Source organism: Colobus angolensis, unplaced genomic scaffold, assembly GCF_000951035.1.
Source record: "Colobus angolensis palliatus isolate OR3802 unplaced genomic scaffold, Cang.pa_1.0 Scaffold257, whole genome shotgun sequence".
Classification (NCBI taxonomy): Eukaryota; Metazoa; Chordata; class Mammalia; order Primates; family Cercopithecidae; genus Colobus; species Colobus angolensis.
The window spans coordinates 5079010-5083770 of record NW_012115788.1 but is presented as its reverse complement, the minus strand read 5'-3'; positions in this window follow the sequence as shown (position 1 = coordinate 5083770).

Genomic DNA, 4761 nt, shown 5'->3' with positions numbered 1-4761 from the left:
GTATACGTATATACATAAAGTGCATACAAATCTGAAGGTACATTCTGAGTGAGCAACTGCTACCTGGTTGCCATGCTAATGACTATTAAATAATGGCATGTTATAAGGCATGATGATAAGCAATTTACACACAGTTGTTTTTTTTTTTTTCTTGTAGGAGCCATCGTCCTCTGTTTTAGATTCCCCTTCCCACATTGATCTTAAGGATGTCAGTGGCTCTGGACTTGTATTTACTCCTGCAGATAGTGTGATTCTTCTACTTAACCAGTTGCTTGTTTTAGAGCTATCTTGGGTCTGGATGCAAATATTTAGTACCCTTAAGTACTAACAACCTGTGTTTAATCTTTTAGCTTGCTTTGGGGGAAGGGAAGTTTCTTTTTTTCTTTTTCTTTTTTTTTTTTGAGACAAAGTCTGGCTCTGTTGCCAGGCTAGAGTGCAGTGGCCCAATCTTGGCTCGCTGCAACCTCAGCCTCCCAGGTTCAAGTGATTCTCCTGTCTCAGCCTCCCGAGTGGTTGGGACTACAGGCATGTGCCACCATGCCCAGCTAATTTGGGAAGTTTTAATTTTCTACTTCGTACTAGGTGAGAAGGTATACATTTTCCGGAACACTGAGCCATAATTAATTGTGTGTGTGTGTGTTCATGTGTGTGTGATTAAATTATTTGAGCTATAGCTTCAAGATTCCAAGAAATTTTGATATCAGATATTAACAATAAACAAATTGCAAGCCAGGTTTTTTAGTGACATTGTGGTTATTGCATGTTTAAATTAATTTGATATATATGACAGCTTAAGTCACATATTTGGTATGAATAGACACACGGATACACATATCTTTGTTATAAAATTTTAAAATGGCACTCTAAAAGATCAACATTAACTGGGTGATGCAGTCCATAGATTGTAAAGGAATGAAGCTTTCATTAACTGCTTGCATTTACAATTCAGTTGGTATTGAGAGGTTTTAATTTCTGACCTAGATATTTCAAGTAGCTTGCTTCTGGGAAAAATAATAGGTAGTTAGACCACAACCAGCCCTTGTCCTAATTAAAACCCCTTAATGTTTCATTTTCATATCCATTGTCTTGAAATTGTATCACTAGGTTAAGAAAATAGTTTTCTGGGTTAAATCAGAATTTAATTGCGTAGTTAGGAAATGCCCAGCATAAATTCATTGCATTTCGCATCAACCAAAATATTTCAGATTCCATTGCAACCCTAATAAATTGGGGTCCCAAAGGTTTCAGTTTGGCATTCAAGAAGCACAGTGCAATAGCCAATATTGTTTCTTCCCCTAAATTAAGAGAAATGTGTTCTTTACTTGTATCTCTCAAAGGACATTAGTAGGGATCCAAATCATAACCATCATATCCCATCATATCCTTTTCTCCCCTTTCCCCAATACTTCCACACTCCTTTTTTTTTTTTTTTTTTTTTTGAATCTCACTCTGTCACCCAGGCTGGAGTGCAGTGGCACAATATTGGCTCACTGTAACCTCCACCTCCCGGGTTCAAGTGATTCTCCTGCCTCAGCCTCCCGAGTAGCTGGGACTACAGGCATCTGCCGTCACACCCGGCTAATTTTTGTGTTTTTAGTAGAGACGGGATTTCACCATATTGGCCAGGCTGGTCAAAAACTCCTGACCCTAGGTGGTCCACCTGCCTCGGCCTCCCAAAGTGCTGGGATTACAGTCATGAGCCACTGTGCCCAACTTCCATACTTTCTTATGCACAACTGTCCCCTACCTCATATCAATCCACTCACCTCCAAACCCTCCCTCCCCTAAACCTCTGTGGCTTCTACTTTCTCTCTTTCCTCCTCCCTCTCTCACAGCTCTTTATGAGTCACTTTAACTCTTTTCATTTGATTTTTCCCCCCTCTTTTTGTGTCAATCTGAGAGATGAAAGGGAGAAGTGAGTTGGCCTTGGAATTACAGAATGGTGGCCTTAGGGGGATTACGTAACTATTTTAACTTTCATAATTTTTATCTTGTTGCCTGTGGCATCAAAGAGTTTTAAATCTGACTTGCTTCAATTATATTTTGATTAAAATACAAAGTAACTGGTGTATAACTGTTCATAACTAAATGTTCTGGAGAGAGTAAGGTTGGGCATTTTATCACGAACATGGTGTTATTCCTGGAAGTGGTGTCAGTACTATCAAGCTACTCCATGCTGTGCCCATTAGGGTAATGAGGCCGTTCAGGCTTTGTGTCTCCATATTTTTTCAACCTTTACGAACGGCGACAGAAGGATTTATCAGTGGTGATTAGGGTGGTGCCCAGCCTTCAAACTGCTCCACAATCTGGCACTAGTTTCAGTTTCCTGCCTTGTCTCTGCCATGTTCCACATCCCAGTACATTATTTATTTCTCTATTAATAGAGAAAATTGCCTTGAATTATGGATATTCATGTACACACTCTGTCTGACTTAATGGATGAGCAGCTCTGCAGTGCTTTACACATAGTGTAGGCTGAATAAATGACTGTCGGATTTACTTGAACTGCTTACTGTGTTATAGACTCTCAATCTTCAGGTACATACATGGTGTGAGTTTGTTTTGTTCGATGGCTGGCAGGGTAGCTGAACTTGATATATATATTTGAATGAGAAACAGAGCAGAAGTGCAGCTAGTATTGTCAGAATTTGGGGAATCTGCTCTCTACTCAACTCAGCAAATATTTCCTGAACAAAGATGATGTAAAAGACACTGAAGAAGGCACAGTGAGAACCACAAATTTAAGAATGACTCAGCCATCATCTTTGGAAATCGTACTGTCTTTGTACAGTTTGATTTGTGTGGAATATAAAATGAAACTGAGAAAAACCATCATTTGCTGGCCTGTTAATGTCTATGAGTATAAATGCATATGTATATGTGGAGTGTTTTCCACTCATTCACCACTTAGTTCTTCACTGGCAATATTTCTTAATTGTTGTCTGGGTATTAACCATAAAATTGATAAACAAAAGTATACAATTAATGCTCGGAAGAGAAATAAAAGGTAAACATTGCTTAGGTTCTTCTATTGAGGAAAACCAGACCAGCCACTCAAGTGATGAACCCCTCATGACATCTAACCAAAACTGCCGCTGAGTCTTTTGTTCCAGAATATTTGAGCTGTATGGCCAGGAAAAGTTGCTTATTGGTAACCATCTACACAGATTGAAACTCCTCTTGGGTAAGTTGTCATAGTTTTTCCATCCTCCTGGCCTAACTTCTTTATAGTTGGGCATTTCTTCCTTGACCAAAACTCTTGTATCCTGAAATAATCTCCAATGGTGATCTAAATTGTGTTCCATGAACTAACTCTCTGGTTGAAACTGCATTCAATCTTGGTAGAAACTCTGAGCTTCGGATGGGCGTGGTGGCTCACACCTATAATCCCAGCACTTTGGGAGGCTAAGGTGGGTGGTTTACCTGAGGTCAGGAGTTGGAGACCAGCCTGACCAACATGGTGAAACCCCGTTTCTACCAAAAATACAAAAAATTAGCTAGATGTGGTGGCAGGTGCCTGTAGTCCCAGCTACTCAGGAGGCCAAGGCAGGATAATCACTTGAACCTGAGAGGCAGAGGTTGCAGTGAGCCATTGCACTCCAGCCTGGGCAAGAAGAACAAAACTCTGTTTTAACAAAAATGAATAAATAAATACATAAATAAACCTTTTAAAAATAATAAAAGAAATAGAAAAGAAACTCCGAGCTTCATGGTGCCAACCGTATACAATCTATTTTGTAGAAACACAGGAAATTGCAACTTGAAGGAACTTTATGGAAGTATTAGTAATAGAAAGAGGATGAGTAGTAGTAGTAACGGTAGTAGAGTACAATGGTAGTAGTGAGATAGTAGTGCTAGTAAAGTGTAGTAGAAATCAGTGTTATGGGTTCCATTATTTCCTCCCAAAATTCATATGTTGAAGCCCTAATGCCTCAGTATATAATTGTATTTGGAGAAAAGGCCTTTAAGGGTGACTAAGTTAAAACGAGGCCATCAGTGTGGGCCCTAATCCAATCTGACTGGTGTCCTTATAAAAAGAGAAAAATTGGCTGGGTGCAGTGGCTCACGCCTATAGTCCCAGCACTTTGGGAGGCCGAGGCCAGCAGATCACAAGATCAGGAGTTCCAGACCAGCCTGGCCAACATGGTGAAACCCCATCTCTACTAAAAATACGAAAGCTGGGCATAGTGGTGGGCACCTGTAATCCCAGCTACTCAGGAGGCTGAGGCAGGAGAATCTCTTGAAAACGGAAGGCAGAGGTTGCAGTGAGCTGCACTCCAGCCTGGGTGAAAGAGTGAAGCTCCATCTCAAAAAAAAAAAGAGTAAAAGAAAATTTGGACACACAGAGAGACACCAGGATGCATGTGTACAGAGGAAAGACCATGTGTGATGGCTAATTTTATGAGTCAATCTGGCCAAGTCATGATGCCCAGGGTGTTTCTGTGAGAATATTTTTAGATGAGATTTACATTTAAATGGGTGAATTGTGAGTTAAGCAGATTACCCTCCATAACATGAGTAGGCCTCATTCAGTCAGTTGAAGGCCTGAATAGAACGAAATGCTGGCTGGGCACAGTGGCTCACGCCTGTAATCCCACCATTTTGGGAGGCTGAAGTAGGTGGGTCACCTGAGGTCAGGAGTTTGAGACCAGCCTGGTCAACATGGCAAAACCCCTTCTCTACTAAAAATACAAACGTTAGCCCACTGTGGTGGCACATGCCTGTAATCCCAGCTACTTGGGAGGCAGAGGCAGAAGACTC